The following is a 10,387-nucleotide window of genomic DNA, read 5'->3' on the forward strand; positions in this document are numbered from 1 at the left end:
TTGAAACGGATCTCAAGGACATTAGGAAGACTTCTTGGTGCTGGTCAGACTACTTGAGGAGTTCCAAAATGTTCTGTTCACAGCTGTATCTTCAGCTTGGACAGGGCTGCCCATAGCTGACAGGAGAATGGGTGATATGGTTTGACTGTGTCCCCACCCAAATCTCATCTTGAATTGTAGCTCCCATAATTCCTGTGTGTCATGAGAGGGACCCGGTGGGAAGTAATTGAATCATGGGGATGGGTCTTTCTCATACTGTTCTTATGATACTGAGTAAATCTCATGAGATCTGATGATTTGATAAAGGGGAGTCCCCTTGCACCAGCTCTCTTGCCTGCCACCATGTAAGATGTGCCTTTGCTCCTCATTCACCTTCAGCTCTGATTGTGAGGCCTCCTCAGCCATGTGGAACTGTGAGTCAATTAAACCGCTTTCCTTTATAAATGACCCAGTCTCAGGTATGTCTTTATTAGCAGAGTGAGAACAGACTAATACACTGGGAAAATTAGAGAAAAGCAGCAGTTGGGACACATAAATTCAGGAAAGGAACTTCATCTGAATGAGCACAGCTCCGTGGACATGGGGCTGTGTTAGAGGATGCAATCTGTGTGCAAAGGGAGAAGATGAGCCGGGCAGTGCAGGTGCCTCCAAATCTGTTCACCCTGGTGAGAGAAGGATTTGGACAGTACCCTGATCTTGTTGCTAGCACCCACTTGTATATTTGTAAATTAATAAGAGGATGGGGCCAGGCATGGTGGCTTATGCCTATAATCCCAGCACTTTGCAAGGCTGAGGTGGGCAGATTGCTTGAGCCTAGGAGGTCACAACCAGCCTGGGCAACATGGTGAAACTCCACCTCTACAAAAAATACAAAAATTAACCATGGGTGGTGGCATGCTTCTGTAGTTCCGCTACTCAGGAGGCTGAGGTGGGAGAATTGCTTGAGCCCAGGAGGTTTTGGCTGCAGCGAGCCATGATTGCACCACTGCGCTCCAGCCTGGGCAACAGAGTGAGACTCTGCCTGAAAAACAAAACAAAATAAAACGAAGCAAAACCAACACAAGTGGATGAGCTGGTTCTCACACAGCAGTCAAGCAAGCATCCTGGGGATGGGATTGAGAAAATACTGTCCAAAAAATCAAACCGAGTGGCCATTTCCACCTTGTGGTTCATGTTTGTAGAAGCTGGAGGGTTTAAGCATGGCATCATTGGTGAAGTCACAAGAATAATAAGTCACAGGAACCACCATCATATGGCAGGAAGAAAACATTAAAGCTAGTGTAGAATCTGGGTGAAGTCCTGGCTATGTCATTCCCAGCTGGTCAGCAAATGTTCTGCTTCTGAGCCACAGTTTTCTCATCTATAAAATGGGGAGGGGAGGAAGCACACCTACTTCCGAAAATTGTGTGGGGTGTAAAAGAAAGGAGTTCTGCAGCTTGGTAAATGATAGAGCCCCATATGTATTTGAGGTAGGATTATGTTGTCTAATTTGTGTTTGGCCAAGATTCAAAGTCTCTTGAATTCTCACGGAGAAAAAGCACTCAGGTGTGTGGTGAGAAAATTGAAGGACTTTCTTCACTTTCTAGGAAACAATCCAGATACCTGGTGGATCCATCAGGGCTCTGTGCGGGAAACAGAAACTACTTGAGGTGAAAGTGGCTGAATACAGGGAATCAGGTGCTTATGAAATTACGAGATGGAAGGAGAAGTGGACTCTGGGGATTCAGAGACATGCCACCTTGCAGAGTGAGTGTGCACTGCAGAATGACCTGCCAGGCAGCTGCCATCTCTTCCACCTTCAGGAAGGTGAGGAATCAGGAGACTGCCATGGAACTATTGATCCTAACAATACATGAAAACAGAGATCTCTTGGTTGGGCAATGGGGCTCAGGAATCTCCTGCCACCATTGTAACTATGAGGACACCTGGACAGTATCATGCAGCTATGGAGGCTGTAATGTCATCTCCACACCTGCTCAGCTGGTGGCCTGACACAGGTGCTGGTGCTGGCAGAATCAGCCATGGGAAGCCAGGAGATGGCCTCATTTCTTCCACATCTCCCTGGGAAGCATCTTTCTGCTTGACAGAACTCAGTCTCATCTGTGGGTGAAGGTGTGTTTGTGACCTATTCCTGCTTAACAGATTATAGCAAACTTAGCACACATTTATTGTCTTACAATTTCTGTGGATCAGGGATCCAGGTGGGCTTGGCTGTGTTCCATGTCTCCTGTGGCTACCATCATGGTGCCTTAGCTGGGGCTGGGGTCTCATCTGAAAGCCCAAATGGGGAAAGCTCTTCTTCCAAGCTCACTCGGGTTGTTGGTGAGCTCAGTTGCTCCAGGGGTGACAGAGGCCTCAGTTCCTTGCTGGCTGTTGTGCAGAGCCACCATCCACTCTAGTTCCTTACCACAGGGACCTCTGCAATGTGAGGGCTTACATCCTGGAAGCTGAGATGGCCAGAGAGAGTCTGCTGGCAAGATGGAGGTTACAATCTCTTGTAAGCTAATCAAGGAAGTGACATCTTATCCCCTCAATTACACATGTCATCCCATCATCCTATTGGCTAGAACATGTCACTAGCTCACCTCACACTGACAGGGGTGCAGGATTCCACATGAATACCAGGGGGTGGGGATCAATGGGGACCATGTTTCTATCTGCTCACCACATAAGAGATTCTAGAAAATGTATCATTTAATTTTTCAACCTTAGCAGTACAAGAAGAACTTGTGGAGGAGCTGGGAATTCATGGTAAACGCCAGTTGACCATATCCAGTGGACAACAGGAAAATAAAACCCACAGGGCAATACAAGGAGCACTCTGGACATCATAAAGCAAGTGGGAATCCCTCTACATCGGTCTGGTGACAGGCAGGGCTTTGCAGCTTAGAGGCTACTTTCTACAGATGCCACTGCCAGTGAGTGGTCTCTGGTGAAAAGACTGTAAAGCAATAAATTGTCCATAGCAGAGCAGGAAGGAATCTTCTGGTAAGAAAGGCATGCACAGTGATGCATCTGAACCCAGTCATCAGCAGCCCAGAAGCGAGCACCAGACCCCAGCCTTTCAAAGGCAGCACATGCACCATCCTGAGCTCAATGACCCAATCTGATAAACGGGATTAACGACGGTCTCCACCTCCTGGGGTATTTGCAAAGGCTAAAAAATGTGGGCTATTCTTACTTTACAATCCAGTGTCTTCCTTTCCCAGATGAAGAAGCTGTGGACCAGAGGAATAAGGTGACTCACAGCACATTAGTGGCCAAAATGTCTATGGCTACTTAGTGAAGGTGAGCCTTGCAGCCAGGTCTCTTACACCCAATCCTCTTTCCATTGTACTCTAAGAGAGAAATTTCCAGTAAAATAGGCAATGGTCCAGTGTTTTGGTTGAAATTGCTGTTTTTGTAGTTTAAAATGGTTGCATGTTCACAAGGTTTAGGGGAGAAGCTGGCATCTTGAGTCTTCCTGCCAGGCACAAGTTGAGTTAGCTGTCTGGCCTGGGCACACTTGTAGAGTCTCTGGCCTCTTGGTCAAGTGGTCAAGGACACTCTCAAGGTCAGGTTCAATGCATCTGCCTCAGATGGCCTTACAGCTACCAAAAATGACCCGAAGCTCAGGTTGAGAGCATTTGAATCAGCTGACTTAGTATGATGAATTTGCATTAGAGAAACCCACACATTCTTCCGCTTCCTAATTAACATGAAGTTCATACTTACACATCAGGGTTTGGCTTGGTGTCTCTACCTTGCTTGCTGGTGTGTCTCTGACAGATAAAAGCTGGTGTGAATTGGATGCTTCATTAACTTGCCTGAAAGGGACAATATTCATAATCAACATGCTGTCAAAATCCAATAAGTCCCACCAGCTGTGGTTTTGCTCTGAGACTAACGGGCCCAGGAGCTCATGGAGGACAACAGGGAGGGGGGCCGGAGGGTCCAGCCTGCTGCCGGGTTCCCACCTTATGCTTCAGACTTGAAAATCCCAGAGCCGTTGGGGTGCTCTTCTGGGACTGGTAAGAAGCTGAGTCCATGTAAGGCCCCACAAGGCTCCCCAGCTGACAGATGAGAAGCCCCCTCCCCCAGCCACATCTTACTGGTTCCAGCTCATTGGTTATCCTAGAAGCCATTACATGTGCAAGCAGCTGCAGGGAAAACAAGTTTGTGAAGCCGCCTGCAGGCATGGATAGAAGGGGCGGGGGAAGGATTTTTACTTCCTCTTGCCGCAAGTTTTGCTGGGCCTTCACCTGGGAACACTATGCAAGATCTCCCTGGAGAGATGACATCACATTATGAGGATTAGAAAGGAGTTGGCTAAAATTCTGTGTTTAAATTGAAATAGGAGAGAACGGTAGCCGTCAACCCTGGCTTCACATCAGATTGACCCAGAGAGAATTCGAGCAATAGCTCTACTCAGGAATCCATCAAATAGCCCAGGATGTTTTGTTGCTCCAGGATAGGGGCTGTGTGTTTGTGCTTTTCAGAACAACTCAGATGATTCTAGTGTGCAACCAAAGTCAAGAAACACTAATAGATGCAAATAAGTGTGTGCTGGAATTGTGACACATTGCTCGTAAAACTCCCCATATGTACATTTAGACCATTCATTATCTACAAACACTTGTTGTATTTCTTATCATGCTTAAAGCTGCAGATACAGTGAGAAGGACTGGTAAGCTCCTGGCCCTTTCGTGGCATCCAGGCCAGTGCCTATCAGGGAACAAAGCAGAATTTAGCTAAGAGTAGCCAGCTTCTGCTAGGAGGACATTCAGAACGAGAGTTGGATGAATTTGGTCCATCACAGGTACACTCTATTTATGCCAGAAGAGGGTGATCTCAGGGGGAGGCCTGCTGTGGGAGAGTGACCTTCGCTTCCCCCATCACTGGGCGTGAGTGGTGGGCTGGGCATCTGCCTTGTATGGGTTTGTTTGGAGCAATCCCATTTTACAGTGTGATGAGTGTGTGAGCTGGGAGGATAAAATGCTGATGAGTGGCTGCAGATAGGAACTCCTGGCCCATGGTTATTTTTAGACATTCAAGGTGGGCTTTGCTCATGCCCATAGAGCATGTCCAGGACAGGTCATATGACGTGTCAACAGATCAGAGGCATGGCTTAGTCCTTCCTGGTCAACATGAGGTTGTTGGTATTCACACGATGACCTGTTTATGCTCAGGGCGGGGCACCAGAGCCAGGGATTCAGGGAAGACTGTCATGGTGGAGACAGGTGACTTGAGGGAAGGGGAGACTGCTGTGGGTCCAAACATAGCTTCTCACATGCTTACTAAACTCTACTGTGTAAGGCATGTGTCCTTATCTATATAAATGAGAATAATGACACTTGAATGGTGGCATCACTGGGCAGATCAGAGTTGAGTCTGTAAAGTGTCAACTTTACAAAGCACCATCCCTGACACATAACATGTGCTTAATGAATGGCAGCTGGGGTTAGGTTTGTATCAGCTACCTATTGCCTCAATGGTGCCACATAACAAATTATCCCAACACTGAATGGCTTGAAAGAACTACCAGTCACTATTTTTCTTTGAGTTTTGGATTGGCTGGGCAGTTCTGCTTATCTGAGCCAGGCTCAGCTGCCTCTCCTGGGGTGGCTTGCTGTGCTGCAATCAGCTGCATGCTTGTTGGGGGCTCCTGGTCCAGGGTGGCTCTGGAGGCCAGTCCATTCTCCTCTAGAAATCTTTTAGATTATTTTTCTGTCAAGCAACCCTGAATATGTTCTCTTGGTGGTGGCAGAGGTCAAAAAGAGTGAATATCTTTTCAGAACTTGGCTTGGGTCACATTTGCTGACATCCATTGGCCAAAGAAAGTCCCCTGGCTGAGCAAGCCCAGAGTCAGTGTGACAGGAATACAAGGAGGCCATTAATCAGGTAATCAATGCAACCCCTTGACCACTATGGTCATGGGAAAGAGAAAGACAGTCTACAGATCTCATGTGTCATTTCTCCTTAACCTGATCTGAGGTGCTACCTAATTTTGTGACAGTGGAGGTAAGACATTGCAAAGCTGAATGTATGATGTCTATGCTTACATTCAGCTTTGCAAAGTAATGTATTTTGCTGAATGGCCAGAAGACTATGATGAGGGTTTGGAGAGGTAGAAATAAGAATTCAATATTGAATCCAGTAGGTTGCAATGATTAAAAAACAAAATTATAGGATATGCCTTAGAAACTGTGAAAATAGCCTCATTTTTATAAGACCTTTCAGAATGTGTCTGTTGAATGCATATTTTCTTTTGCAGTTTTCTCAACAGTAAACTTCGAAATAATTGAGTGTTTGCTGTTCAGAGATGCCTCTTTGTGTGAACTAATAAGTGCCTTTTGGTGCTGCATTTTGGGGGAGAACTTAAATAAAAATGGTCAAGCATGATTAATTCTGCCCACTGCCAAAATGTTAATTGCTTCATTTTCCTTCATTTCAGAGTCAGAACAATGGGTCTTAATGGGCAGCCTATCTCTCTCTAAGAATGACCAATCAGAGAACAAGGCCAGAGCTTGAAGGTGATGGTGATCTGCCATTCAAAATAACAGAACCCTGAGGAAAGGTGACAGACAGGTCCTTTTCAGAGCTGGTCTGGACCCCTGAGCCTCCTGGGTCCCCCTCCTTCCATGATCTTCCCTCTCAGGGAATTAGTAACTCAAAAGTCGTTTGGAGGAACAATGTCTTTGCTTTTGCTCATAAATCAGTCCCACTGGTCACTTGAGGGAATTGTCACATTTTGCTGTGACACATTGCTGCCTTTGAAAGAATAATTGCCAGATTTGGCCAACTTGGGAACAGCTTCCTTCATTTCCTCTCTAGGGATGCCCTAAAGAGTATTTACTTTCATTTAAAAGAGAGCAATTTCTTCTCATGAAATCAATAGTTTTCTCCATGAGCCAAGCTTGTTTTATGATATTAAACATTTAAATAAAATTATAAATGTACCATAAAATGCTGATGGATGATTAATTTATTTTTATTTTGCGTGTTTTAAGGCTGTGGGGATTACTGTTCTGAAGCAGATCCAAATATAGTTCTTGAATTCTATGTAGAGCTGAAATAATCAGTATCCAGCAACTGTTGAGTGGGCAGTAAGAGATGGCGGCCCACTCTCTGTGCCGTTGCTGTCCCAAGGAGAAGAGAGGAAAGAAGCTGGAGGTGGAAGGGAAGTTTAGGAGCAATAGTGGGGATGGATGGATGAAAGGGAATTATTTGCCCTGTACCCTCTTTCCCTCAGCCAATGAGCCTTCCAGGATGGGCCTATCCTGTCCCTGCACAGCTGCCCCGTCCTTCAGGGTCACCCAGACTTTCTGTCCAGAGCACAGAACTTGAGCTGGGAGGCCCGCGTCTGAGCCATCACTCTACTCCTTTTAGCTCTGTGAACTGGAGCATCACGGGAAACTCTGTAAGCCTCAGTTTTGCCATCTGTGAAATGGGTGAGCAATCGCCAACCAAACCACTGGGATACCTGGAAGACCCAGATAATACCCTGACAACCCCTAAGGTGTCTGTGGACTTGATGAGCACAGCACCAGCCCACACTAACTTCCCTGTGCTGCCTTCACTGGCCTTGTGAATACACTGAGTAGTTCAATCCAGAATAAAAACATAATAGTCACACACTATCTTTCCTTTATCATGGTGGAAATTGAGGATTTACTCAGTTAAGTAACTTGTCAAAGGCTAAAGGAGGAATCCAAACCCAGGTGAGCATCAGTCCTCTGATCTGTTCTTCCCAAGCTGTTAATAGATTGAGGAACCCAGAATTAGACCACACACCCAGCGCCTATGAAGCACTCACCTGTGCTTTCAAACACCACCCCTCAGCGGCAGGAGGGTCAGGAGGGGGTGGGCAGGACAATTGAACTAAACTAAACTACATTGAAGAGCAGGCCATTTTGCTTTGAGTGTGCGTGTGATGCTGACGAGGCTACGTTGGGTTCAGATTTCACTATGATTTCTCCCTGCTCCTGGTTCTCAGCTTGGGAGCCAATCAGGCAGCTCTTGTGTGCCTCTTAACACACGAGGCTGTGGAGTGGCATCCAAAGAGGTGCCTGGCGCGTAAGTAGTGGGTGTGAGATGCAAATCTGGGCTCTTAAGTCATAATCCTGTTTGTGACATCGCCTCCGGTTGCTATGGTGATGATTATGTTATCAGAGGATTATCATTTTCTGTGAAGAATGGGTAGAAAGACCAAATGAGCCTCCAAGAAATTAAAGGCCTCGTTCATAAACAATCACTCTGAAAAATTAAAACAAAGCATAGGAAGGAACACATTAGCTGACAAATGTGTGACACTGTGGATTCTTTTATTCCAAATAAAATGCTTTTCAGGTTTTTAAGTTCAAAGCTTGTTTTAGGGCAGAAAATAAGCCATCATAACAAAAGAACAAAAAGGGGAAATTTAATGAGAAATATGACAGAAGACAAGGAGAGCAGAGAAAACACAAAAGTTGAAATGTAGCAGATAACAGAACAGAAGGATATTAAATGACTTTTAATGAAAGGATTACCCTGAAAAAGTACAACTCAGAGAGCAAAATATTTTAATTATTTTATTAAAGGAAGAAAGCAAATTAGCTGTCACCCATAAATAAACACAATCCCCATATTAGAGTGAATTTTGAGAAGAAAGTTTTCAATTGAGACTGACTGAATAGAAGGCCCATGTTTGTACATGTATTTACATGTAAGTTGAACATTCTTCATTGACTGGACCAGGTTGTCAATTGATGTTTCATTCTAGCAACAGTTTAGTTTTAGGTGTAAACAAAAGCTTTAAAAAGGGAGAAGTACGTTTTTGGAGATCTTGATGCTTCCACTCAAAATACCTCAAATGAAAAACGCCTGTCCCATCTCAAATTCCAATTTCCTTTTAAATTATAAAGAGCTAGCTTGAATACTGGTTTCAGTTAGCATGGGGCCATCTATTTTGGATTTTATGTTGTATATTCTTTCTGAATCAGAGAATAATCCATTATTCTAAAGGTATATTCCATATTTGTTAACCATCCATCCAAGTTTAGACCCATCTGTATCAGTTAGCAATGCTGTAAGGATGCTGAGTAACAAATCTTTCCATAACCCAGAGACTGAAAACAACATGCATTTCTCACTTATGAGCCAGTAAGAGAGTTGCATGGCACCATGGCTGGGCTAGGCTGGACTCCGGACTCCCAGCTCCTGGCTCTAGGTTCCAGGCTCCAGGCTGTGATTTGAGTTGAGTTCTGCTCCTTGAGCCTCCCATTATCCTTGAATTAGTGGCTCCCCAGGGCATGGTGTCTTGTGGTAACAGTAGGAACTCAACAGGCCATGAGGAAGCACCAGATGCCCTGTAGGCTTGGCTCAGGATTGGCATGTTGTCTCTGCTTATGTTCCATTGGCCTGAACAAGCTACTTATCCAAGCCCTACTTCAGTGGGATGAGGCAAGTGGCCCCGGGAAAAAGGGAGGGAAGATTTTCAGCATTGTAACCCAGCACATGGTGCCATCTGACCAGAGGCTGCTCCAACTGCTTTGGACCCTGAGGAGGAGGCATCTTATAGCAGCAAGAGCCTGGAATGGGAAGCAGTGGAATTTCAGCTCTGTTCATCACTTCTCAGCCATGGGACCTTGGGCAAGCCTTTGAGCCCCAGCCCCTTCATCTGCAAGGCAGTTGCTGCGGGGTATGTGGGAGCACAGCCTTGGAAGCCTGCAAGACATGCATCTGAGTTCTGGTATTTGCCACCTGCTGGTTGTACCTTCCTTGATGTTCAGTTTCCTTATCTGTGAAATGGGGACAAGGCCACCTCTCTTCCTTGTTGGAAGTCCAGTGCAACTCCCTGTTGGGAGCGGGGGGAGATATGGCATAGGGACTATCAGATCAAATGAGCAAACAAAAGTGAAGTATGTAACACTTTGACTGGCATGCCATCAGTGTTTATACAATGTCCACAATTTTATTATTTATAAGTATATGGTGATCCCCAGAAAGATATGTGTGCTAATACCAAGAACTTGTAAATGTGACCTTGTTTGGAAAAAGAGTTTTTGCAGAGGTGATTAAGTTAAGGATCTTGATATGAAATCATCCTGGATCCTCCAGGTGGACCCTAAATCCAATGACGAGTATCCTTTTAGACAGGGCACAGTGGCTCACAGCTTTAATCCCAGCATGTTGGAAGGCTAAGGCAGGAAGATTTCTTAAGCCCTAGAGCTTGAGATTAGCTGGGGCAATATAGCGAGACCCCATCTTTAAAAGAAAAAAAATTAACTGGGCATGGTGGCATGCATCTGTAGTCCCAGCTGTTTGGGAGGCTGAGGTAGGAGGATCACCTGAGCCTGGGAGTTTGAGGCTGCAGTGAGCCATGATTGCACCTGTGACGGCAGCCTGCAAAAAAAAAAAAAAAAAAAAA

The 10,387-nt window shown here is 45.5% G+C and overlaps 1 long non-coding RNA gene across 1 annotated transcript; it reads right to left on the bottom strand.

The window, feature by feature from the left end:
• Window positions 1-6,946: 6,946 nt before the first annotated feature.
• On the bottom strand, window positions 6,947-8,062 carry LOC101179074. Its single transcript, XR_179193.3, has 2 exons — window positions 7,796-8,062; window positions 6,947-7,146 (listed from the first exon to the last, which is right to left on the bottom strand). It is a non-coding gene; the product is annotated as an uncharacterized LOC101179074 (long non-coding RNA).
• Between the last annotated feature and the right edge of the window lie 2,325 nt (window positions 8,063-10,387).

The sequence above is a fragment of the Nomascus leucogenys genome, chromosome 13 (assembly GCF_006542625.1).
Source record: "Nomascus leucogenys isolate Asia chromosome 13, Asia_NLE_v1, whole genome shotgun sequence".
Lineage (NCBI taxonomy): Eukaryota > Metazoa > Chordata > Mammalia > Primates > Hylobatidae > Nomascus > Nomascus leucogenys.